Source organism: Pleurodeles waltl, chromosome 8, assembly GCF_031143425.1.
Source record: "Pleurodeles waltl isolate 20211129_DDA chromosome 8, aPleWal1.hap1.20221129, whole genome shotgun sequence".
NCBI lineage: Eukaryota > Metazoa > Chordata > Amphibia > Caudata > Salamandridae > Pleurodeles > Pleurodeles waltl.
This window is the reverse complement of record NC_090447.1, coordinates 527,429,958-527,457,330: the sequence shown is the minus strand read 5'-3', so window position 1 is coordinate 527,457,330 and position 27,373 is coordinate 527,429,958. Positions and strand designations below refer to the sequence as shown.

At 46.8% G+C, this 27,373-nt stretch overlaps 1 protein-coding gene across 2 annotated transcripts in view; it reads left to right on the top strand.

The window, feature by feature from the left end:
* Positions 1–5,047: 5,047 nt before the first annotated feature.
* The window catches only part of ASMTL (acetylserotonin O-methyltransferase like), a 291,907-nt gene continuing 269,581 nt past the window's right edge, over positions 5,048–27,373 (top strand). Inside the window, exon 1 of one of the 2 annotated variants that reach the window (XM_069204555.1) lies at positions 5,048–5,136. The gene's annotated coding sequence lies outside the window, so the exon portion shown is untranslated. Of the gene's footprint in view, positions 5,137–6,264; positions 6,343–27,373 lie in introns of those variants that run through there. The other variant, XM_069204554.1, reaches the window with a different exon arrangement.

Genomic DNA, 27,373 nt, shown 5'->3' with positions numbered 1-27,373 from the left:
AGGGACCCCCCTCATTAGTAGACTCAGATTTCGCTGTTCTCCAAGCATGACATAATGTCGGGTCTTCTCTCTGACTGACTCGGAACGACGGAGGAGGGACTGTAACGTTGGCCACTACTTTCTCTATGTTCTTTTCCTTTCCCAGGGCCTGATATTTCTGTTTTATTTGTCTCTTTTCCCGTCTAGTAAGTCTTGTACGACAGGGTTTGTTTTCGATATAACTATCATGAAATGGCGCTTATGCCCACCAGGCTTCGGACATAGTCTGCGATTTTACCCTGTTTAATATCTCAGGGAACCGTATATAGTCCGTTCCCAGTATACACTCCTCCACTAAGCGGTCCATAACCCCTACAGGTAGTAAATCCTGTTTCTCTTCCCATTCTATGTGTACGAGTGACAGGGGGTAGTTGGTTTTGTCCCCATGTATACAACAGATTGATACCCATTGATTGGTATTTTGTTCTGAAGGGTTCAGTACATCTGCTCGCACTACAGACTGGCTACATCACGAATCTATAAGAGCCAGGAGCACCTTACCGTTTACTTTAATTGCTCGTTTGTATTTGGGATTACCCCCACCGGTACACAAGACCCTTCCTCTAGTAACCCTGATTTCCATGGGTTCCGGTTTCTCCCCTTTCCTAGGGCACATTCTCGCCATGTGGCCCCACTCACCACAGCTATAACACTGTTGTTGCTGCATAGGGGGGGTTTCTCCAATTCTGGAAGGTCCCGCCTCTTCTGGGGATTTCCGATAAAGGTTCCTGAAAGGTACAACGGTCGGTTTCTGGGATATCTTAGGGTTTAGGTTCTTGAAGTCGACCGACCGATGGTAGGCACAAGCTAGGTCCACGGCCAAATCGGTATTGACACTCGGGTGCTGTCTTATCCAACTTCGAGTGGATGAGGGAAGGGATTCCAAATACTGTTCCAATATTACTGCCTTTATGATATCCTCCCTCTCTGTCCCTAGAGGTCCCAGCCATTTCAACCCCAGGCCTTTGACTTTAAAATAAAAGGTCCGAGGATCCTCTGCCTGCCCCCACTTGATCTTCCGGAAGCGTAGACGGTAATATTCAGAATCATGGCCTACTCGCTCCAATATGCTTCTTTTAATGTCTTTGTAGGGTGTGGTACCACCCGGGTTAGCGGCCTGATAGTCCGTTTGGAGGATACCGGTTAATAGGGGCGCGATATATTGTCCCCAACGGTCTTCTGGCCATTGGGCAGAGGAGGCCACTCTTTCAAAGTTAGTAAAGAAAGCGTCGGGATCCTCACCGTCTTGGTACTTCTGAAGCACTGAGCTAGGTATATTGGGGTAGACCTTACTAGCTGCTATGGTGTCCGTGAGTTTTTGGAGGGCCGTCTCATGCACTAATTGGTTATTGGCCATGATGGTGGCTTGGCTCTTTAGCGCACTCTGCAGTGCCTCCCGGTCCTCCTTCGCCTCCCTCTGATGTGCCTCCCATACTAGCTGAAGGTGTTGTTGTCCTTCAGCTAGCTGTTGTATCATGTCTTCCAGAGTGGGTTTCTCCCCCATGGTCTCCTGTTCAGTTTATCCTTTTATCACCTTTCTAAATCCCCCTTTTGACACCATTGTAGCAGTGGGCCAGGTGATAATAAGGCCTCGGATGCTTGGGCGGGTGTGAAACAGTGAATTTATTTACACTTCTTTAAAGTCCTTTGCTTTTGTCAACAGTATAGGTGTGGTGTGTTCCTTCCCATGTGATGTCTCTTCTCTCTCTTTTCCCAGGTTCCCTCTTGACAGGCAGAGAGAACGAGAGAGAGAGAGAGAGAAAGAGAGAGAGAGAGAAAGAGAGAGAGAGAGAGAGAGTGAGAGAGAGAGAGAGCGCGCTAGCTAGCTAGCTCCCGGGTGTGTGTATTGTTATAAAATAAGCGAGTATGTGAACAGACACCCTTTTGTGCTCTTTCCAGAAATAGGGCTTTGTCTCAAGTGTCCCTTTAGTTTTCTCAATGAAGGAAGTCTTTAGTTTAAACACCCTTTTCTTATTCCTGCTCATCTCCTCTTTGTCCCCTCCAAGTTCTTCCCTCCCCTCTCCACATACTGTCCCTCCCCTCTCCCCTCCTGCTGTCGCTCTCTCCTTTTGAAAATATACTGTCCTTTAAAAAGGACAGTACCTTCGTTAGCCACATCCCTCCTGGGACGTGGCGGACTGTGCGTGTGTCAACGCTTTTCGCCTCCCACTGCTGACCGGTTGTTTTCGAGGGAACCACGTTGTTCCCATCTCTTCTGCCGTCTTCCGTCTCCTTCCTCTCCTCGTCCGCGGCGTTCTGGTCTTCCTCTCTCTCTTGAACGCCAAGTCCGTCGTTCCTTTCAGTTCTTTCAGAAACCCGGATATCTGGGTTCCCGAGGATGTTTCCGGCGTCTCCGTTGCCCTGGGAACAGGGCAAGCCGTCGTTCTCGCCGAGGACGCCGAGCTTCCTTCGCCACTCTGGGCCGACAGGAGCCGGGTTATCCGATAACCGGCTACATACCGTTTCTTTGGGGAAGGAGTCATGCCGGATCCTGCCAAAATAAAAGACATTCAATCAGCTACGGCCCCCACCAATGTATCTGGTGTTAATGTAGCTATTTGGGAATGATCAATTACTGTGGGCGTTTTATCAAAAACTTGACAGCCCGTACGGCTCCTCTTAGAGACCTAATAAAGGCCAATGCAGTGTGGTAGTGGGGACCTGAACAAGATGATTCATTCAAAGCTACTAAGTCAGCATTGTTCGAACACACTACACTGGTATATTTTGATCCCCATAAAGAGTCGGACCTATCTGTTGATGCCAGCCCCACTGGTTTGGGGGCAGTGTTGGCACAGAAACAGTTGGATGTGGAATGGGCTCCTGTGGCCTAGGCCAGCTGTGCTTTGACAGAGACTGAGCAACGCTATTCTCAGATCGAGAAGGAGGCCATTGCGGTGCATTGGGGCTGCAGGCACTTCCACCTTTATCTTTATGGCCAGCCGTTCATAGTACACACAGACCATAAGCCCCTGATACCTTTGTTTAATGGATCCTCTTCCAAACCCCTGCCACAAATAGAAAAGTGGATTCTGCAGTTGCAAGGTTATGGTTTTCAAGTGGTATATCGACCTGGCTCCCTGAATCCTGCTGACTACTTGTCATGACATGCCCAGCCTGCTACTCCTCGAGAGGTCACTGATGCGCATGAGGTAGAGGAGTACGCAAGGTTGATCGTGGAAAGATCTCGACCATCGTCTATTTCCCTTGACGAAATCAAGGTAGCCACGGATGGTGATGAATGTCTGCAGCTGGTGATGTCGGCAGTGGCTTCCGGCAAATGGCACAATGTTCTTCAAAATGTGACCTTCAGAACGGCAGAGGCCAGGATGATTTTATCCTTGTTACATAAGGTCAGACATGAGTTGGCTGTGTCTCCTGAAGGATGTCTACTAAGAGGCCACAGGTTGGTAATTCCGGTCTTGTTGCAAAATCCGGTAGCGGAGCTGGCACATTCCTCACACCAAGGAATGGTCAAGACAAAGTCAAGATTGAGAATTAAGGTGTGGTTCCCAGGGCTTGATGACCACGTCGAAAAAGTAGTGCGTCAATGTATGATGTGTCAAGCGGTTGGTCCAGCCGAAAATCCCTCACTGGTTATTACTGAGACTATCCGTTTTATCCCGTGATTTCGAGCCAGTGCCAACTTTGGGAGTCTGCCAGATGGTCGTCACACGTTTGTAGTGATAGCCAATTTCTCTAAATATCCCGAAGTTGAAATTGTGGAGTCCACATTGGCTTCTCAGATCATTCCTCGTCTCGAGAAGATCATGGCCACCCATAGGTTAGTACAGGAGATACGCATAGATAATGGGCTGCCTTTTTCTAGCCAAGAGTTTGCTGAGTACATGCAGTCCCGAGGAACTGTTCATAAAAAGATCACTTCTTGTTGGCCTCAGGCTAATGGAGAAGTGGAAAGCTTCATGAGAACTCTCAACAAAGTGCTACGAATTGCAGTAGCTGGTGGTCACAATGTGGACTGTGCTGTATATGCCGTCTTGGGGGAGTATTGACTCACTCCTCATGCTACCACTGGAGAGACGCCCAGTTCTTTGTGCATAAATCGAAGGGTAGGAGATACCATCCCTCATGTACAGGAACCCTCTGAACTCCATGATCGCATACGGGAGACGCTGTCAAAAAGGAAGGACAGAAATTACAAGATGTCAAGGAAACGGAGAGCAAAGAAGCGAGTTATCCACATAGGGGATCTGGTTCTTGTAAGGAATAGGAGAGAGGGAAGCACATTTTTGCTGCCTTTCGAGAAGGACCCACGGGTGGTGAGTGGCATAAAAGGCACCATGGTAATTGCCAAAAGGAAACAGGAGACTGTCACAAACATTTAGTTCTTTAAAATGGTTCATATGACAGACGGTGATGTGGCGATGGAAAAGAACATGTCACCAGCCAGTTCATGTGAGGATGATGATGGAGGAATGGTGGATCATTGTGACAATGGTCCCACGTCTCAGAGTCAAGGGTTAGCTGCTGATGACCCTCTGTCCTTTGGTGTAAGGAGTACAGATGTGGAGGAACTCCGAGTGTCCTCAAGTTTCAGAGTCTGAGGTGCCTGAAATGGTGCCAGTTGGCTCACCACCTTCAAGACAAGGGTTGGGGCATTACAGTCTACTTCCCCACCCATCACGTTCAACAAGGTTGCAAGGATTTGTGGTAGACTGACCAGATGTGGCATTTCCTTCATATACCATGTTTAGATGAGCACTGTGTTATTATCATAGTTTTCCTTAAAATGTGTTTTGAGTTTTTTTTTGGGGGGTAAAAGAGGAATGTTGTGTTTGGTCATGGGACTGCCCATGACGCTCGCTGTTTGAGGGAGATGAAGTTGGTCTCCCCTGCAGCGTGCTTAAAAGTGGTATGGCCGGTGATGTGAACCGACCTAATAAAAGGGCAGAGGGAGGTCTCCCTCGTGGCCAGTGACTACGAACTAGTGTCTCAGAGTTGTTACTTATAACGCTGATTTAAATAAAATCTGAGTCGCGAAGCGGCCTAACATAGAGAATCAACACAGACCAAGCCCTCAACTGATCGTGTATATGAACCCAGAAAAAGAGAAAACATCACATAAAAGAGGGACAAGTGAGTAAGGGGCTCTTTTGGTTTGTTTTTAAAAGCAGTTAGTGCTTATGGTTAACATACATAATCTGCATCGGCTGTTCTTTGAGTGAGAAACGTTTAAGGGCATTTACAGTATAAAATGTATTATATGGTTTACAATATGCATTGCCTTTTGTTGTAAAGAAAATCCCAACCTTCCTTTGCTTAAAACTGAAGCGTCCATGTCCTAGCCTATCTGTGATGCACCCACTTGTCATGAGAGGGAGGATCTCGGGGCGCTTTCCCGCGTTGAGGAGTTCATGCCCACATGGATGAGAAATCCTCAGCCCGGCAAAGTTAATCTCAGACAGGCGCCTGCGTATTTAGCGCAATTATAACGCCTGGCCGACTGACCTGAATATAAAGAGTGTCTGTGAGACTGACCTTTGCTCAGCTTTGCAGACACTCTATGTTTGCAAAATGTGGGGGCGGGCCCCTCAAAGACCATGTTTTATGTTAATCGAAACTGCTCCGTATACATCAAATGGCTCGTTCTTCAAAATCCTGACCTTCGTGCTTTCAGATCTAATTCCTTTACTCAATAACTCAGGACTCCTATCTCTCACTGAATAAATTATGTGTTCTCATTTAAATAAAGGCGTGGAAATATAAATAAAAAAAAAACATTATAAAATCACTTACCTAAAAATACAATACCATTGCTTCCGGTCAGACCAGTCATACAGAATCTATAAAGTGCGTAAATCACAAAGGTGGTGATCTTGAACAAATTATGACAACATACTAGCCAACGTAATTAGGCACAATAAAAGTAATATCCGTGACTTTATTTATTACAACTGTGAGATGGCAGTCTTTAAGCATGAACAAAAAGAAACACGACGCTCGGAAATACAATTTGCGAGCACGCGGAAATTATGCCAGAAGAACGGGATCGCGCGTACTGAATGCAGAGGCATCGGTTTTGAAAATAAAACATTCTCAAATCGAAGGAAGACACAGCGTGACATGGAACCCACTCCTAAATCTTAGTCTATTACCTACACCTTCGTCCTCAACTGAAATAGCTATTAGCAAAGATGTTGTACACACCCAATATGGCCTCCGTCCGACTATTAGTTAAGATTTCGTCTGTCCGCTGTCTAGCCACTGGGACGTCCGTGGCTTCAGGCAACGTGCATGCGCACACATTGAAACACACCTTGGGATCCTCAGCTGTTGTACAGGGTAAGAAGGGGAGATAGGAAATGGGTTATGGCATGTACTGTGATGCTGTGAGTTTGAAACCCGGTTGTGCGTGTGCAGACGTCTCCTTATTAGTAACCGAAATGTTTGTAGTCCGGGTCGTCTTAACCACTCTCTCTTCCTTGAAGATCGGTTTCAGTTTTCAGGTTAAATGACCTGGTAGACTCAACCTGTTGTGCTCTGTTCTGTATGGACGTTAGAGTGAAAAAGCAGTCGAGAGTCGAGACTGCATCTCTCCAGTCTCTTATGCTGCGTCCTTCGTTGGTGGTTTTCAGTTTCAGATATAAACGCCGCCAATGAAGGGGATGACAGGTTGTAGATGGTGATACGTGGTATATCGTGGCATGAATGGCAGCATATGTGTTTTTAAGCTTTAAAAATACTTTTCCCTTCTTGCGAATTTTCAAGCGCACTCGCGTAAGAGTCTATAGATTTCGGGGCTAGTGATAGAGACCGCCGTAGAGCAAACTCGGACTTCTGTTCCTTCACAGACGGTAAATGTCCTGGCAAGGGCAGCGACCATCGGTAAAAATACCTCTAAAGCGGAACAATCATTAGCAAATCCAATAGATTTGTGAGGTCTGTTGGCTTTGTCAATGGTTTATTTTTAACCGCAGGTACCGTACTACGTGCCTACAAGTAAAGTAAAAAAAAAAAAACGCTATGACGGGGCCGATATTTGATCACGACCTAGCACTTTTATTTTTTTACTATCAGCCATGCTACATAGTATCCGCGCTACTGTTCAACACGGCTTAAAAAACATCGAGAGAGGCAGTAGATCTCACATAGTCGAGGCCAGTTCACTTTGTCAGTGCTTGTTTTTTTATGTAAGAGAGTTGTGCGCTTTCAGAATCCTGATGGGGGGACAAGGTGTAGGTTAGTTGCGTTTAGAAAGGGGGAGGACATGACAGTGAGTATAACAAGCAGGCATTGTCCATATCGGCATGTGTGCTAGTGTGACCACCCGTCCGTAATTTCACGGACTGCCCATAATTTTGCCTTGCCGCCCGTGTTTTGTGATGAAAGGCTTAACGGCAGACAGATGAGAAAAAGCCTTCTTGCCAGGGTGTCTCCTTCCCTAAAGAAATGCAAATGTGGGCAACTTGTAAATCTGCAAATGCAAAGGGGCTTGAAAACCTGCATTGACTTTAATAAAAGAAATCATCTGAAGCTTTTTGATGGCAAAGATATTTTCTTTTAGGGAGGTGCTGTAATGGTATTCCAAGGTGAGCCGTGGAGTGTGTGGTTTTAATGGAGAGTTATACAAAAATTAGTACTAGGTATAAACTGTATATTATTCAGATCTATATTTGAGAAGCACTTTTATTTAACCGAAATGTATTTGCACATTTTGTTGCAGCCTATATTATGGTGTAATAATTGTGTTTATATAGCGCTTACTACCCCTGACAAGGCGTCAAATGCATGTTTAAATTAAGGACTTACACATTCACAGTTCTTTCAGGGACCTCAGTACCTCATAGTACTAACAAACATTGGCAAAGCCAATAGGTCTCATCTACGTGAGAGCTATTGGCTTTGCCAATGTGTTTTAGCAATTTTATACACCAGAGTGGCTGCTGTTCAGCATGGCTAAAAGTTAGTGGTGGAGTAGAGTGGCATAGGAGCAGTGGCATAGAGCCCAATGGTGCAGAGTACAAGTGCAGTGGAGTACAGTACAGTTGTTTAGAGTGCATTGGCGTAGAGTGTAGTGGCATTGAGTGGCGTGGGATAGGGTACAGTGGCATTGAGTGCAGTGGAGTAGAGTGGCATACAATAGAGTGGCAGAGAGTGCAGTAGTGTAGAGTGGTGCAGTGGCATAGAGTGCAGAGTAGACTCATGTGGCAGAGAGTGCAGTGGCGTAGTGTAGAGTGGTGCAGTACAGAGAAGAGTATAGTGCTGTAGAGTGCAGTTGCATAGAGTGGAGTGATGTAGAGTGGCATAGAGTGCAGTGGCATAGAATGCAGTAGTACAGAGTAGATTAGTGTACAGTACAGTGGCGGAGAGTGCAATGTTGCAGAGTAGAGTGTCAGTGCATTGATGTAGAGTGGCACAGAGAGCAATGACAGAGTACAGTGGTGCAGAGTAAAGGGCAGTGGCATACAGTGCAGTTGTTCAGAGTGCACTGGCATAGAGTGGCATGGGGCAGAGTGCAGTGGAATAGTGTATTGGTGCAGAATGTAGTAGTACAGAGTAGAGTGGTGTAGAGTATAGTGGTGGCCAGTGCAGTGTTGCAGAGTAGAGTGTCAGAGTGCACTGGTGTAGAGTGCATTGAACTAGAGTGCAGTGTCAGAGTGGATTGTTTCAGAATAGAGTGCAGTTGCATAGAGTGGAGAGGTGCAGGGTAGAGTGCAGTGGCATATAATGCAGTGGCAAAGAGTGCAGTGACGTAAAGTAGATTGTTTCACAGTAGAGTGACGTGGCTTAAAAATGAAGGGTCAGCCACAGTATAAGAACAGTTCAAAACTGCCATCTTCCTTGAGATGCTAGGTTAGATGCTTACAGTAAATGTGGTCAGCAGGCAGCAATTTATGCTCCAGCCTTGCCTTTAGTGGGACTCCTGAGTTCGGAGGTTAACCACACAACCAGATGATTTATTAGAAAGCCACATGGGTAACAACAACGGGAAATTGTTATGAAGATATCATGTTCAAAACTGTCCAAGAAGCAGTAGAGAGAAATAACCTGCCACCAGAACAGCTCATATGACACATAGCATTAAAAAAAGTATTTGAAATTTCAGGAGCCATGAACATGAAGTCCTTCAGATACTGCATGCAATAGGGGTTATAAAACAAGTAACATTTTGTTCAGGTGCAGCGGACACAAGATGTATTTGTTTACGGAAAAGATAAGAGCTAATTTCCAATCATACCTCATACGTGTTACAGCATTAAAATAATTGTCTAGTGCCATGGCAACTGAGCGAGCATACTAAAAAACAGTGTAGAAGAGAATAATGTAGTGCATTTAATAGAATTGTATAAAATCCAAGATTAAATGAATTTGTGCAGGCATTGACAGACTTAGGTGGTCCAGTCAAATTGGCCATACATAAAAGGTGCTACATGTGCAAGGTGGGGTGATGGTGCAGAGCTCGAGTGACAGAAAAATGTGCAAAACCTATGTGAGATACAAGGCACCTCTATCCTTCAATAGTTCTCATGTACAGCATATGTATTTAATAGTCATAGATAATGTAATCTCAGTATTTAATAGCAGTCAAAGGTTGAAAGTGTTAACATTTTGACCCCGGAGAATGATTGGCCACTATAGGAAATTTGCCCTTTCTGCAGGGACACTGGATTTTTTGCCTCTTGCTGAACCCTGTCTTTTTTCTGGCTGTAGAACTCTCTGCCCTTTACTCCTGCTAACCATAAAGTGTCAGTGCTTCCCTTATTCCATAACAAAGCTTTCCTTTTTAAATATTCATAAGTCACCCGTATGTAGGTGTTTAGGCTGACCTGAATATGCAGAGTTGAACCCTCGGAACCAGGCATAATATTAGTGGGGCTGTGAGCATCCTTTTTGACATTAGTGTTGAATCATGCTTGAGTGTCAAATTCTGCTGGAGGTTAACGTATAAGAGATAGGGCAAACATTAAAGAGGCCTCACTTGGCATTGGCAGATATTAGCTGACACCTGGGCAGGACCCTTCCTTTGTCCCACCAGCCAAGCAGGCTCCAGTGACAGTAGACCTCTTTTTGACATTAGTGTCCAGTTCTGCTGTACTGTCAAATCCTGCCTGTCAGGTTTGCTGTGGTGTTATATATAACACTTGGGGACACTTTAAGGGGTGAGAACAGGATGCAAGACAGTATTTGTGTATTCACTGTCTGGTCGCTGGAACACTCTACTTTGTTCTAGCTGACTTCTTTCTCTGGGTTTATTGGGGGTACAGTGACTGCACAAAACTTGATTTCAGTGTTAGATGTGGGAGAATTATAGGATTATCATAGTGCCCTCAGAACCCAGGTTTAGTGTGGACAAAGACTCCTGCCATCTTGAAAATGCCCAAAGTTAATAAATTTGGCCTCAGAAGTTTTCACACCATTGGCTAGAGCATATCCAGGAGTCTTTCCCATCCATGAGCTTGTGCTGGGCATAAATGTAGCAGGCCTTGAATGATCATACAAGTGTTACTGCCCTGAATGTCTAGTGACTTAATCTACTCAAATTAATTGTAATGCTCTTGACACATAAACTGCTCTCAAATTAGGTTATCCGCCAGTTTCTTTATCACACATGAGAGCACTTTCAAATATTCACCATTTACCATTTACCATTTACCATTTACCATTTATTTATTTAATTGTTATTAGCCTATCCGGCCTTAACAATAATCACACAGTAGATATCAATCCCTCGAACTCAATAAAAATCACATTAAGATAAAAAACATCTCAAAACAAGGAACTATGCTTGAATTTTTGATTTAACATGTGCCGAAATGTATCCAATTTACCATGCATTATCGTAAAACCTGATTTGACCATAATTTACATAAAAACTTAACTTATTCTAGAAAAACATTATGAATCTAATATTTAAAATGTCTTATTATGGGACGAGTCATTTGGGGCCTTGCATTGCCTTCCAGTCATTTAATAAAAGACCGAGGCCTAACCCAGTTTACATTGCCCTGCACCGATTTCCCAAGCTAAATAGGTACGGGATAACATAGGCTATTGTGCCTGTGCCAACTGTAGGTGCATTGATAGACGTAATTTCCATGCTTCCAAGATATAAGTTGAGACCTTTGTCACAATGTATTTCTCATCTGAACGCATACATAGCGCTTCCGCCTCCTTGCACTTCCTAACTCCGAAAGTTCTGAAAAGTGGACGAAGGTACAATTTACGGAGTCTGAGCGTAAAGTGACATAGTAAAAGGAAATGGGAAAGTGTTTCCGGACCACCATGAAGACATGGACAACATTCTAAACTACCCGGAGGAGCGGATTGCCATCTGTTGACCACTGCTGTCACTGGTAGGGTGCCCATACGGAATTTAAAGTAGAGAGCCCTTTTTTCCTCCGGATAAATACTGTCTATGAATATTGCTGGTTTAAGCTCTTGGTTAAACAAAATATACCGTTTGAATAAAGGGCTAAATGACTCGCACATAATCTCTGTCTTTCGCTCCCAATATGCCTTTTTATGACAGCAAGACTAGGCCTTCCGATTTTTTCAGGATGGAGCCAAAAGTCATCCTGGCCAATAGCAGCCAGGATAGTTGAAATATGTTTGAACCAGGGCAGTTTCCGATGGTTTTGCAACTTCATGATATCCTTGAGTACGTCTCTGAATGGTTTGAGAGCCTCTTTTGTCCAAATACGGATCCAGTATCTTACTGGAGCCAGAGCGATGTAGTCCTCAACCTTTCTCATCTGTAGATCAATTCTTATTGCTTTCATTGGTGTAGCATTACCTAGACAAAGTAGTTGGCGTAAGAATTTGTTCTCGGTTACTTGTATTGATGGAATCTTTCTGAATCCCCAAATCTCTGCGCTGTAAAGTGCTGCGGCTCTTGCTTTTGTTTTGTATGCAAGCAGCGCGGAGCTCACGGAGTGATTGCCTGTAGCCTTTGCAAATCTGAGTACTGCTCCGGCTTGTTGGGCCAAGGAAATTCTGCTTTTGTAGATTTGTGGTTTCCATGTCTGTTTTTCATCTAATCTGCAGCCCAGGTAATCATAGGAGGCCACTCGGGCCAAAGGCTTATTATTTACCCTAAAAGTCGATTGCAACGTCTGTTTTTGGTTGAGAATCATAAACTTTGTTTTCCCCTCATTGATTACCATGCTCCTTGAGGTACAGAAAGATTCGAAGCCCCTAAGTAGACCATGCATTGCTATCTCTGTTCTTGCCAGTAATACGGCGTCATCAGCAAAGAGCAAGATAGGTATACTTTCATTGGCTAGTTTTGGCACATCCAGATTTAATTCCTTCAAAACTTGACTTACTTTATTTATATAACAATTGAATAAGGTTGGGGCCAAAACGCAGCCTTGTTTTACACCTCGCTCAATTGGAATTTTGGCCGTGTAATCATTTCTCGTAGAATATCTGACCCTGGCAGTGTTTCCTGTATGCAATAGAATTAGCAGCCTTAAGATTTTTCCCTGTATACCCATGTCCGACAATAGCTGCCATAATGTTTGGCGATTTACGCTGTCGAAGGCTGTTTGGAGATCCACAAAGACCAGGTATAATGGACAGTTTTTAAGGGTGGCGTATTTAGCACAGATCATGTTTAGCTTAAAAAGTTGGTCTGTTGTACTTTGGCCTCTCCTAAAACCAGCTTGGTGTGTTGATATTAAATCTCCGTCCTCTAGCCATTGGTCTAGACGCGACTGAATCAATTTGGCAAAAATCTTTCCAACACTATCAAGCAGTGAGATAGGTCTATAATTGCTCACCATGTCCCGAGGCCCTTTTTTGTGAATTGGAACGATTATTGATTCCTTCCAAGAAGGAGGGATTACCTCGTAATGCCAAACACTGTTGAATAGACGGGCTAGAGCAGGTAACCATAACGTTAGCTGGTTACGGTAAGCATCTGAAGGGATGCCATCTGGGCCTGCAGCCTTATGCGGCTTTTGAAGGAGGATAACTTGTTTAATCTCTTTTTCACTAAATTCCGGTATTAACTTCATTGCACGTGGAATGACGTGGGCTACTTGCGTGGAATTTGTGCTGGAAAATTCGTTAGAGACTAGTACGTTCTGGGTTCCGTTTACCAATCTAAAAAGACAATTTGAAGATGCTGCGTGGGTCTTTTGAAGAGGAAATACTTTGCTTGATCTTTGATTTCTGCCTCCCAGCCCTTGAGTGAGGATGTTTGAGTTAGTGGTCATCCCTGGTTCTGTCTTGGCCACTTCCTGATACAAGGCAGTAAAGTGCTTTACCCAAAGTTGAGGGTTAATATTCAGTTCTAGGTTTTTCGGGGGGCCTTCGCATCCCCACCTGACTATCTCCCAAAACTTTTTGGAGTTCCCTGCCGTTATTGCTTGCAGTAAAGTTTTCCAAAGTTTATGGGAAATATCTTTCTTTTGTATCTTAATAATTTTTTGTACTGTTGCCTACATCCATGAAAATGTTGCTCGTTGGAATCATTCAAGTGCCGGTTCTTCAGTGCTTGTGATAAGGTCTTTTTTAGCTTTAAACACTCTTCATCGAACCAGCCCTCCATCATTTTAGGACTGATTTGAGGATGCTTGATCTTTTCCTTTTTTGTTTGCAGTAGCAAATTATTAAAGTTATGCAGGAGGGGTATAGCGTCATTGTCTGATGGGTTTAAGAACGTGCTAAGTGATGACAACCAGGTTTGGCTGGGAACACTCATATAAGGTTCATCCTCATTTGACCTTAATATGTTTTTCCTGTTTGGTCTCATGGTTAATGTTAGGCTATTTCCGTTGAATGGAGACTCCGCCTTCCCTGGGCTCGTGTCCGGATGGACTATCTCCATTAGCAGTGGGTCGTGATCACTCTCGATTCTGTCCCTTATTTCCATATCGATGACGTAATGCCAGGCTTCGATGTTTATTGCCATATAGTCAATTATGCTTTGCCTTTTTCCAGTTCGAAAGGTAGATTTAAAGGTTTTATCTGACTTTGTTCTCCCATTTAATGTGCGAAGTCCTCCTTCTATTAATGCTTCAAAGATTAATTCTCCTTTCTTGGAGTCATTACAACGTTGGATAAGAGGCGTTGGGATATTCCAAGCATAATCTTCCTCTGCTACTTGTTCGTCCCAGAGGATAGAATGAGGTTTAGTGTTGAAGTCACCACATATCAATAAAAAGATTTTACAAGGTTGGAGAGAGCGATTGTTCATGTGACCTGGTACTGGGTTCCTCCGATCCATAGTTCTTTTGTTTAGGATATGTTCTTTAAGGAGCCGCACCCCTGGCGTAACTTGAGCCCGGCTGATAGGTGGGAAGTACACATTTACTATTTCAAGTGACCATTCCTCGTATTTGACTGCGAGGGTCTGGATTCCCTTGCTTTGTACGGTGTGAGTTACTACGGAGTTCCTCAGTAATGAAGTCCTAATCCAAATACTCAGACCTCCCGAGGGTCTTCCTTTTGTTTGCTTAATTGCAGGTGAGTGGAAGGTGGCGAACCCATCTAGGTCAATAGCATGTGTAGACCAAGTTTCTTGGAAGCAGCTGATGTCTTGTTTTTTAATGAATTCAACCCAGTCTTTATCTTCCATTTTGTTTTTTAAACCTGCTATGTTCCAGCTTAGAATTTTTAATATGGGACTGGTTTTATTTTTTATGTTCGAGTTATCCATTTTTTGCTACGAGCTTTTAAATGATTGCTCTTTGCAATTCTGTAACTGTGGGGAATTACCCCTACTGTTTCTAGGGGAATTAGCTACCAGGCAGAACCTCATGTTACTCAAGTTTATTCGTTCAGGGAGTTGTTGTTTGGAGCTGATTGCTCCCTGAAGTATCGAGCCGAAATTGCCTTTTGCCTCTTGCCTACGCATCATGTTTCGGTCTGTAGCTTTTTCAAGAAGTATTGTTGGATATAGTTCTTTTTGCGGAGTAGCAATGGATATTCCCCAGGTCTTCATCGTGTTTGAACATTTTAAGATCTGTTCTGCTATCCAAGGTGAGGCCCAGACTGTTTCTGTTAATTCCCCGTTCTCTAATTCTTTTTTTGGTATGAATCTTACTGAAAGGAGATCTTTAGTTGTTACATTCTGTAAGGCTGGCAGGGAGTTAACAAGACATAAGATGTTAGACCTATTCAGGATGTCGTGACTTCCTCTTGAGGAGTACTCAGGCATAAACAAGATCGTGGCTTCGGGGTTTTTAGTTGTTTCAGACCGGATCACAGTGTGCCCGCCACCTTCCTGCGACAGTCTACCTTGGAGTTGGGTGTTCTCATTTTGTCTGTCTTGGGTGGTAACTGCCCGACTAGTAGATATTCGATTTACCTGGCCTTTTTCCCTCCCTTGTTGCACTTCTTTGTTCCTTTGTTCTTCGTAGGGTTTCCTTTTTGGAGGCCAATTGTCCCTTTTTCCTTTGATTTCATTGGTTTCCAGGTCCAGTGCTGGGCGCGATGGTGCAGGTGAATCAGTGATCCACCCAGGCTGGTTGCTGAGATTATAATTCCCAGGGCTGCCCTGAGAACAATATTTTGCCTTTGTCCGGGGTGCGGGAACTGGGGCTGTTGTGTTGTCCACGCGCATGGTTGTTCTTATACTTTGTCCGTTTCGTATATACTCTGGGGTCTCTGCCCTTCTATTTTCGCCTATGCTATTATCTTGTTCTGCCCCCTCACTAATGGGGTTCGGAGGCTGCTGGTATTTTCCGTACTGGTCTTCTACTATGTTTGAGAAGTGTACCTGAACTAAATGTTCAGTTTTTGTAGCTGGGAGGTGCTTGTCGATACAAATGCTGGGTTTGGATGTTCCTGGGCTCCATTTGGGTTGTTCGTTGGCTGGAGGATCATTTACCTCGTTTATCCCATGATTTGTTCCGGGGTCTTTTCCGGACCACCTTTCTTTGTCTAAGTCATGCCCAGATGCTAGGTGTCCCCTGGGGCCAGTGGGTATGCGGTTTATATGGGAATGGTGAGTGCAACTTTTGTCGCACAATAAACCGGGATTTTTATTTATAAAGTTAAGCACTTTATCAGTAGGTTTCTCAAAGATCTCCGACTCAATGCTTTTATCTTTATACTGATGTTGGGCGCTCTCGTCACCTGTGTTCCTGATTTCTCCTATTAGGCCTATCTGTTGTAACATATTTAAGGCCTTTCCTGCTGGTGCTTTTTTTTTTCCTCTAGCTTTCTTCCATGTGTTTTTCCATCTGCCTGTTGGTTGAGGCCTTTTACCCGGTGGCCTTTTTTCTACTGTATTTGGGACTTTACTTCCAAATTCAGGACTTCCATTTGTTCTCTCCCTCTTAGGTGTCTGATTTTTTACATCTGGGTAGTTCTCTCGTCCTGGGCCGAAGTGGCTTTCTATGTTTTCTTTGTGTGCTGGCCCTTCAATTAAACTAGATTCTGTTTTTCCTAACTCGTGAATGCACCCCTGTGTGCTTTTAAGGTTATGTTTAAGGTTATGTTTGCAGTCTTCGATTATGTCCTTGATTACTTTTGGGACTTCCAATAGTTTTTCCAGCAGTGGTCCACAAACTTGTCCATCCAACTTGTCCATTTTATCGGCCACTGCTTGGTGCAACAGGTTTTCCCTAATTACGCCCTCTACTAGGGCCATCCTGTAATCTATAGACTGTATTGAGGATGTAAGTTGTTTGGTCAGTTCAAGTTGATCATCAAATTTTTGAGACTGGGCCATGATCGTTGTTGCGATTGAGCCCAGTGTTGCACATATAACTTTCATGATGCTAAGAATTGGTTGGTCTAGTGAGAGGTCGTCTCCAATGCCACTTTGTTCGTTGGTTATCTGACCTTCTGGATTTTTACCTTCCTTTCCTCTGTGGCCTATGATTATACTACCTTCCAGGAAGTTTAGATCTACTGATGTTATGCTGTTTAGTTGAGGGTCTGTGTTGCCAATAACAGAGTTGTCGAGTGAGGACAGCTCCAGACTGAAAGAACTACTGTTGAGTCTGCCCAGCGTTGAATTAGTTTTAGCAATTTGTCTTCCGCAGTGAAGCTGTGACGCTGGGGTTTTATGGGTCTGTTTAGATGGTGAGCAGTCTGTATCTGGACCCATTACATTTTGGAGTGCTGTGAATTCTGCTTGGGCACATTGTGGAGAGGATGTTAGTGAAAAATTTCCGGAGTTCAATAGTCCCGTTTGGGGGTCAGGATAAGGTGAATCGTTGCTTTTTCTTTGCTCTCCCGAAAAGTTGCTCCACTTTGGGGGGTTATTTAACTCCACTTCACCATCCCCAAGAGGATTACTCCTTGGGAAGAATAATTGCGAAAAACCAGCCGGCTGCTGTTGCTGCTGAATTGGGCGAGTATCCTGGAGCCTGGTCGCTGGTAGCTCCAGTTCACCCCCCCCCATGTTGTAGCCACCCACTTCCCCCGGTGGCTGTGATCGGAGGCCACTGGCTCTGGGACTTTGCGTTTGCGGCTGTTCTGAGTTCGAGATCACTTGGTTGTAATAGTTAGTGATAGTGTTTGTTTTTGGTCTAGTTTTCCTTACTCCCGTAGATCCACCCGGGCCCGGGTGTGTCGGTGTATACTTATGTCCCCTGCACAGAGGACTTAGAAGGCCCCCCACAGTTCCGCCTACAGTTCCTCCTGCATTCGGTAGGGCACCCCCTGTATCGTCCGAGTCAGTATGGGCTGGCAAGCAAGGCAGTGTCACCACTTCTAATGTCCCGCCTGACTCGGAATCGCTTTTGATGGCGGGAGACCCGAATTGGACACCCTCTGCTGTGTCTGCTGTGTCCTCACCTAGGTTTGCGAATCCCCCCTGGGATTGCTGGATGGTTCTGGGGTCCTGGTCCAGGTCCTGGTCCTGATCCTGATCCTGGTTCTGGTCTAACCCTAGACTTTGTAGACTTTTGAGCTCCTGCTCCTGCTCAGGTCTTTGGGAATCCGCAAGGTGAGTGAACGCCTTGTTGGCCTCCCTAGCCTTCTTTGTTTTTCCTCTTGTCCCAACCATCCTCCGGTTACCGTTCACTGCTCACTGCTCACTACTCAGCGTTCGCCACCCACCACTCACCGCACCCCCCCCCTTGGCTCCTTGGCTCCTTACTGGGTTCCTTCCTTCCTTCCTTGCTTGGTCTTTAGAAGAGACCACCAATCAACAACGGCAAATCCCAATCCAAGGCCAAAGACCAACTAGGGCTATGGCTAGAGCTGTGGCTGTGGCTGTGGCCGTGGCTGGGTAAGGCTGGGTGAGATGACGTGGCGCGGTTGAGTACCGGTGCCGGAGCCGAGGGCAGGAGCAGGAGAGGGAGAAGGAGAGGGGTTCAAAGGCCGGGAAGGTGGACAGGGACAGGGACCCCCCCCCTTCCCACGAAGTCTGCTTACCCGGTCTCTCCTGGTCAGTCCTGGTCTCACCCGGTCTGCTCTCCTGCTCAGCGTCTTTTTCCAGGAGGGGGCTGTTGGAGGTCACAGGAGGTCCACAGGGGGACGGCCTTCCTTCTGGCTCCCTCTGACTAGTTTAATAATCACCTTGGCTTCACCTAGTCCATGTGATGGCAGGGCAGGGCAGGGCAGGGCAGGGGAGCAACTCCAAGCTCCAAGCTCCTCTGGTACCCCTCTAGAGCTCCTCTCGTGCTCTGGGACTCCGGTACTCCTCTGGTGCTCCTTCTGGCTTACTGCCGTCTGGCTTCTGGCTTCTGCCTTCTGGCTTACTGGCTTACTTAGTGACCACGCCGTAGTCCGCACCGTGACGGCGCTGGTGAAAAACAGGCAGCAGCCCTGGTCGCACTCGCCTGCTCGCGGAAGCTGCTCCCCCCGCCAGCAGCTTCTGCACCCCGGACCGTGCTCACTCAGCTTCCCGGCTTCCCGCGGCTGTTTTCTCCTGTTGACACGGAGAGCGCCCCCAGACCGTGTGCGCTGGACGCGGCTGTTTTCTCCTGTTTTCTCCTGTTTTCTCCTGTTTTCTCCTGTTTTCTCCTGTTTTCTCCTGTTTCTCCTGTTGACACGGAGAGTGCCCCCAGATCGTGTGCGCTGGACGCCACCTCGCGCTCGCGCTTGCACTCGCGGTGAGCCAACCGCGACGCGAGCCACCCGGCACCAGCGCCGTACGCCGCACGCCTGAGCTCCTCTCGTCTCTCGTCTCTCTCGTGTGCGCGATGCAGATCCAATCCGTCTGTTTCACAGTGGGTTAAACAATTTGAGAGCTTCACCTGCTGAGCGGATCCCGCCTCCTCGCCGACGCAATGGGGCCTGGTGTCAGCCGGTCTTGCGCACCCAGAGGCTCCCCGGGGATCTGGAGTCCACAGCCGGCGGCGCTTCTCGGCGAATACACACAAACACGGCCCCAGGATCTCTCTCCCGGCCGAGCTGCTCAGGGGTGTCACAGGCTGCGTAGATTCTCGGGTCCTCCCCTGCGGCACGCCTCCCCCGAGCTCTCCACCGCTTGTTTTCCTTGAGGGAGATTTTGTAAATTTCACAAAATGGCGCGCGTTCCAAACCTGCGCAGCGAGCCGGCCCGGCGGAGCGGAGACCGGGAGAGGGAGGGGGTATAGCTACCGGGCAACCGCCTTTCACCCTCGTCGAACACGGGTGCTGACCCGGAACAATGCAACGGCACCAAATACCAAAAGCAAGTAGAAAATATGTGAGTTCAACATGCCTGCTGTACTAAAAACTCTTGTTTTATTTAATAATAGACTATTTTTTTCCATGTGTAATACAAGTATAGGCACGTATAGCATACTTTCCTCGTAGTTATCTAACAGAATTGTCATCCGGGCAGGAACAAGAATGTTTCTAAGTTCATGTTTAAAAACGTTCACTCATAATAAATCTATAATTAACACATGAAGTGGTAGCACACTGTCATTTGCAGTCAGCACATTTCAATTGAAATGGCCACAAAAATTCCCAGTGAGATGCAGTTTTACTGTAAAACTATATGGTGTACAAGCCATGTTTGGAAATTAAGCTTCTGCAAATATTCATCATTTGCACAGTCACCAAGTAACGCAGTCTGATGTCTTACTCCTGTTCAAATCTTTGTTTCCATCACACTTCTGAATTACAAAAATGTGCTTTCCTAAACCCTGATATATTTTTAACCCCTTCGCTGCCAGGCCTTTTCCCCCTCCTGTGCCAGGCCTTTTTTTGCCTATTTGGGGCAGTTCGCGCTTAGGCCCTCATAACTTTTTGTCCACATAAGCTAACCAAGCCAAATTTGCGTCCTTTTTTTCCAACATCCTAGGGATTCTAGAGGTACCCAGACTTTGTGGGTTCCCCTGAAGGAGGCCAAGAAATTGGCCAAAATACAGTGAAAATTTAGTTTTTTTCAAAAAAATTTGAAAAAGTGGCTGCAGAAGAAGGCTTGTGGTTTTTCCCCTGAAAATGGCATCAACAAAGGGTTTGCGGTGCTAAACTCAGCAGCTTCCCAGCTTTCAGGAACAGGCAGACTTGAATCAGAAAACCCAATTTTTCAACACAATTTTGGCATTTTACTGGGGCATACCCCATTTGTGCAATTTTTTGTGCTTTCAGCCTCCTTCCAGTCAGTGACAGGAATGGTCATGAAACCAGTGCTGGATCCCAGAAACCTAAACATTTCTGAAAAGTAGACAAAATTCTGAATTCAGCAAGGGGTCATTTGTGTAGATCCTACAAGGGTTTCCTACAGAAAATAACAGCTGAAAAAGAAAAATATTGAAATTGAGGTGAAAAAATCATCAATTGTTCTCTACGTTTTACTCTGTAACTTTTCCCTGCAATGTCAGATTATCGAAAGCAATATACCGTTACGTCTGCTGGACTCCTCTGGTCGCGGGGATATATAGGGTTTGTAGGTTCATCAAGAACCCGAGGAACCCAGAGCCAATAAATGAGCTGCACCCTGCAGTGCGTTTTCATTCTATACCGGGTATACAGCAATTCATTTGCTGAAATATAAGGAGTAAAAAATTGCTATCAAGAAAACCTTTGCATTTCCAAAAAGGGCACAAGATAAGGTGTTGAGGAGCAGTGGTTATTTGCACATCTCTGAATTCCGGGGTGACCATAGTAGCACGTGAATTACAGGGAATTTCTCAAATAGATGTCTTTTTTACACACACTCCTATATTTGGAAGGAAAAATGTAGAGAAAGACAAGGGGCAATAGTACTTGTTTTGCTAATCTATGTTCCCCCAAGTCTCCCGATAAAAATGGTACCTCACTTGTGTGGGTAGGCCTAGCACCCGCGACAGGATATGCCCCAAAACACAACGTGGACACATCACAGAAAACAGAGCTGTTTTTAGCAAAGTGACTACCTGTAGATTTTGGCCTCTAGCTCAGCCGCCACCTAGGGAAACCTACCAAACCTGTGCATTTCTGAAAACTAGAGACCTAGGGGAATCCAAGGAGGGGTGACTTGTGTGGCTCGGACCAGGTTCTGTTACCCAGAATCCTTTGCAAACCTCAAAATTTGGCTAAAAAAACACATGTTCCTCACATTTCTGTGGCAGAAAGTTCTGGAATCTGAGAGGAGCCACAAATTTCCTTCCACCCAGCGTTCCCCCACGTCTCCCGATAAAAATGATACCTCACTTGTGTGGGTAGGCCTAGCGCCCGCGACAGGATATGCCCCAAAACACAACGTGGACATATCACAGAAAACAGAGCTGTTTTTAGCAAAGTGACTACCTGTAGATTTTGGCCTCTAGCTCAGCCGCCACCTAGGGAAACCTACCAAACCTGTGCATTTCTGAAAACTAGAGACCTAGGGGAATCCAAGGAGGGGTGACTTGCGGGGCTCGGACCAGGTTCTGTTACCCAGAATCCTTTGCAAACCTCAAAATTTGGCTAAAAAAACACATGTTCCTCACATTTCTGTGGCAGAAAGTTCTGGAATCTGAGAGGAGCCACAAATTTCCTTCCACCCAGCGTTCCCCCACGTCTCCCGATAAAAATGATACCTCACTTGTGTGGGTAGGCCTAGCGCCCGCGACAGGATATGCCCCAAAACACAACGTGGACACATCACAGAAAACAGAGCTGTTTTTAGCAAAGTGACTACCTGGAGATTTTGGCCTCTAGCTCAGCCGCCACCTAGGGAAACCTACCAAACCTGTACATTTCTGAAAACTAGAGACCTAGGGGAATCCAAGGAGGGGTGACTTGTGTGGCTCGGACCAGCTTCTGTTACCCAGAATCCTTTGCAAACCTCAAAATTTGGCTAAAAAAACACATGTCCCTCACATTTCTGTGGCAGAAAGTTCTGGAATCTGAGAGGAGCTACAAATTTCCTTCCACCCAGCGTTCCCCCAAGTCTCCCGATAAAAATGATACCTCACTTGCGTGGGTAGGCCTAGCGCCGGCGACAGGAAACACCCCAAAGCGCAACGTGGACACAACCTAAATTTTGGAAAAAAACAGAGGTGTTTTTAGCAAAGTGACTACCTGTAGATTTTGGCCTCTAGCTAAGCCGGCACCTAGGGAAACCTACCAAACCTGTGCATTTCTGAAAACTAGAGACCTAGGGGAATCCAAGGAGGGGTGACTTGTGTGGCTCGGACCAGGTTCTGTTACCCAGAATCCTTTGCAAACCTCAAAATTTGGCTAAAAAAACACATGTCCCTCACATTTCTGTGGCAGAAAGTTCTGGAATCTGAGAGGAGCTACAAATTTCCTTCCACCCAGCGTTCCCCCAAGTCTCCCGATAAAAATGATACCTCACTTGCATGGGTAGGCCTAGCGCCGGCGACAGGAAACACCCCAAAGCGCAACGTGGACACATCCTAAATTTTGGAAAAAAACAGAGGTGTTTTTTGCGAAGTGCCTACCTGTAGATTTTGGCCTCTAGCTCAGCCGGCACCTAGGGAAACCTACCAAACCTGTGCATTTCTGAAAACTAGAGACCTAGGGGAATCCAAGGAGGGGTGACTTGCGGGGCTCGGACCAGGTTCTGTTACCCAGAATCCTTTGCAAACCTCAACATTTGGCTAAAAATACACATGTTACTCACATTTCTGTGGCAGAAAGTTCTGGAATCTGAGAGGAGCCACAAATTTCCTTCTACCCAGCGTTCCCCCAAGTCTCCCGATAAAAATGATACCTCACTTGTGTGGGTAGGACTAGCGCCCACGAAAGGAAAGGGCCCAAAACACAACGTGGACACATCACATTTTTTTATAAAAAGCAGTGCCTACCTGTGGATTTTGGCCTGTAGCTCAGCCGACACCTGAGGAAACCTAGCAAACCAGTGCATTTTTGAAAACTAGAAACCCAGGGGAATCCAAGATGGGGTGACTTGCGGGGCTCTGACCAGGTTATGTTACCCAGAATCCTTTGCAAACATCAAAATTTGGCCCAAAAATCACTTTTTCCTCTCATTTCGGTGACAGAAAGTTCTGGAATCTGAGAGGAGCCACAAATTTCCTCCCACCCAGCGTTCCCCTAAGTCTCTCGATAAAAATGGTACATCACTTCTGTGGGTAGGCCTAGCGCCCACAAAATGAAATGGCCCAAAACACAACGTGGACACAACATATTTTTTCACAGAAAACAGAGGTGTTTTTTGCAAGGTGCCTACCTGTGGTGTTTGGCCTGTAGCTCAGCCTGCCCCGGGGGGGGGGGGCAGAAATGCCCTAAAATAAATTTGCCCCCCCAACCCCCACCCTCCCCCGCCGGGAGCGACCCTTGCCTACGGGGTCGCTCCCCCTGCGTGACATTGGCACCAAAAAACAAATCCCCTGTGCCTAGTGGTTTCTGCCCCCTTGGGGGCAGGTTGACCTAAACTCAGCCAATCTGCCCCCAAGGGGGGCAGAAATGGCCTAAATACAATTTGTCCCCCAGGGGAGCGACTTTTGCCTGATGGGTCGCTCCCCATCTCTAAAAAAAAAAAAACAAAGAAAAAAAAAAAGAAAAAAAAGAAAAATTCCCCTGGCGCCTAGAGGTTTCTGCCCCCCCCCCCGGGGGCAGATCGGCCTAATAATAGGCCGATCTGCCCCCCGGGGGGGCAGAAATGGCCTAAAATAAATTTGCCCCCCCAACACCCACCCCCCTCCCGGGAGCGACCCTTGCCTACGGGGTCGCTCCCCCTGCGTGACATTGGCGCCAAAAAACAAATCCCCGGTGCCTAGTGGTTTCTGCCCCCTTGGGGGCAGATTGACCTAAAATTGGCCAATCTGCCCCCAGGGGGGCAGAAATGGTCTAAATACAATTTGCCCCCCCAGGGGAGCGACCCTTGCCTGATGGGTCGCTCCCCATCTCTAAAAAAAGAAACAAACAAAAAAAAAAACACAAAAAAAAAATTGCCCTGGTGCCTAGAGTGTTCTGCCCCCCCCCCCCCCGGGGGCAGTTCGGCCTAATAATAGGCCGATCTGTCCCCCGGGGGGGCAGAAATGGCCTAAAATAAATTTGCCCCCCCAACCCCCACCCCCCCCCGGGAGCGACCCTTGCCTACGGGGTCGCTCCCCCTGCGTGACATTGGCGCCAAAAAACAAATCCCCGGTGCCTAGTGGTTTCTGCCCCCTTGGGGGCAGATTGACCTAAAATTGCCCTATCTGCCCCCAGGGGGGCAGAAATGGTCTAAATACAATTTGCCCCCCCAGGGGAGCGACCCTTGCCTGATGGGTCGCTCCCCATCTCTAAAAAAAGAAACAACAAAAAAAAAAAAACACAAAAAATAAATTGCCCTGGTGCCTAGAGTGTTCTGCCCCCCCCCCCCCCCCGGGGGCAGTTCGGCCTAATAATAGGCCGATCTGTCCCCCGGGGGGGCAGAAATGGCCTAAAATAAATTTGCCCCCCCACCCCGCCCCCCGGGAGCGACCCTTGCCTACGGGGTCGCTCCCCCTGCGTGACATTGGCGCCAAAAAACAAATCCCCGGTGCCTAGTGGTTTCTGCCCCCTTGGGGGCAGATTGACCTAAAATTGGCCAATCTGCCCCCAGGGGGGCAGAAATGGTCTAAATACAATTTGCCCCCCCCAGGGGAGCGACCCTTGCCTGATGGGTCGCTCCCCATCTCTAAAAAAAGAAACAACAAAAAAAAAAAAACACACAAAAAAAATTGCCCTGGTGCCTAGAGTGTTCTGCCCCCCCCCCGGGGGCAGTTCGGCCTAATAATAGGCCGATCTGTCCCCCGGGGGGGCAGAAATGGCCTAAAATAAATTTGGCCCCCCAACCCCCATCCCCCCCCCCGGGAGCGACCCTTGCCTACGGGGTCGCTCCCCCTGCGTGACATTGGCGCCAAAAAACAAATCCCCGGTGCCTAGTGATTTCTGCCCCCTTGGGGGCAGATTGACCTAAAATTGGCCAATCTGCCCCCAGGGGGGCAGAAATGGTCTAAATACAATTTGCCCCCCCAGGGGAGCGACCCTTGTCTGATGGGTCGCTCCCCATCTCTAAAAAAAAGAAACAACAAAAAAAAAAACACAAAAAAAAAATTGCCCTGGCGCCTAGAGTGTTCTCCCCCCAGCCCCCGGGGGCAGTTCGGCCTAATATTAGGCCGATCTGTCCCCCGGGGGGGGCAGAAATGGCCTAAAATAAATTTGCCCCCCCCAACCCCCACCCCCCCCCCCCCCCGGGAGCGACCCTTGCCTACGGGGTCGCTCCCCCTGCGTGACATTGGCGCCAAAAAACAAATCTCCGGTGCCTAGTGGTTTCTGCCCCCTTGGGCTGATTGACCTAAAATTGGCCAATCTGCCCCCAGGGGGGCAGAAATGGTCTAAATACAATTTGCCCCCCCAGGGGAGCGACCCTTGCCTGATGGGTCGCTCCCCATCTCTAAAAAAAAAAAAAAACACAAAAAAAAAATTTGCCCTGGCGCCTAGAGGTTTCTTCCCCCCCTGGGGGCAGATCGGCCTAATAATAGGCCGATCTGCCCCCAGGGGGGGCAGAAATGGCCTAAAATAAATTCCCCTCCCCCCCCAGGGAGCGACCCTTGCCTAAGTGGTCGCTCCCTTTGCGTGAAATTCACGCAAAGAAAAAACTCCCTGGTGTCTAGTGGTTTCTACCCCCTTGGGGGCAGATTGGCCTCATCAAAATAGGCCGATCTGCCCCCAGGGGGGGCAGAAAAGGCCTTCCCGAAAATATGCCCCCCTGGGAGCGACCCTTGCCCAAGGGGTCGCTCCCTTTTGTCAATTTCTAAGAAAAAAAAAAAAATCCCTGGTGTCTAGTGGGGTTTCAAAAGCCGGATTGCAAGCAATCCGGCTTTTGAAACCCTCGGAGGGACTTCAAAGGGAAGGAAATACTTTTCCTTCCCTTTGAAGCCCCTCCGGGCCTCCCAAGTGATTGAAAAAGAAATGCTTTTGCATTTCTTTTTCAATCCCAGCGCGACGAGGGAGGCCCCTGTGACACATCAGCGTGCGCGCGCGCGCTGACGTCACAGGGGGGGGGTGGGGGGTGGAAGGGGAAGGTCTTCCCCTTCCATCCCCGACTTGGGGGGGGAAAGGGGGTGCACGGGGGGCGCGCTAGCGCGCCCCCAAGTTCCCCTGTGCCATGGACGAGATGATCTCGTCCAAGGCACAGAAGAGGTTAAATATTTGTACTGTTCATTTACAAGGTATTGAAATGTTGTGTGCAAAAAAAAACTGACATCCTACAGCCTTTTGTTTCACAGCATTTGTGAGGCAGCTCACTTTACAGAATTCTCTAACTGCAGTCAGAGAAAGAAAAGTAAATGCCAATCTCCAGGATAAGAAAAGCAGCTATTTGTAAAAATACATACGCTGACATTTGAGCTCAGTTTTTGAATAGACAGCAAATGTGGCAAGATAAAAACAAGATTTAAATGCATCTTTATTGCTCATTCACTTTCTGAACAAAAATAACTTCTGCTCCTTTCTAGCTCTAGTTCACTCGCCAGAACGGACCAGTAGGCCTTAAAGTGTCTCGAACTGATAAAATCTGACTCACTATAGCAAGTGGGCGAGCAGATTTTTCGAAGCCCGTGTAGCATCTCCAGGTACCCACTCTAGAACACTCTTCACCCTGATGAAGAGGATCGAACCTTCTGCCTGTGACCTCAGAAGAGTCCTATAACGACTGGACCTACTCTTTCTTGTACAGAGGAATAAGAAGTTAATTCATCGGTTGTAAGGCTGACCTCCTGTTAAAACTACAGTGACATAATAAGCTACAAGATGCCTTTGACTGCAACTACCCAATTGACCAGTGGCAACTGGATCTGAACTGGACCCTGCTGTTTGGCCACTGCCTGATACCCTATGAGTCTCTTAAGTGGCTCCTCTAAGGTCCTGGGGGGCTTTAGAAGCGTACTCCTGTGGTGGATTGGGGCTTAAAGGACTAAAGTCAGAAGGTAAAATATTTGACCAGGATTGCCCTGGTTGGTATATCCGACTTGTGCTCCATCGCAGTCAGTGTCAAATTGTGCCTTGGCTGCAGTCTACCATGACCAGTGACTGTCAGTGATATGTTGTGCTTCTT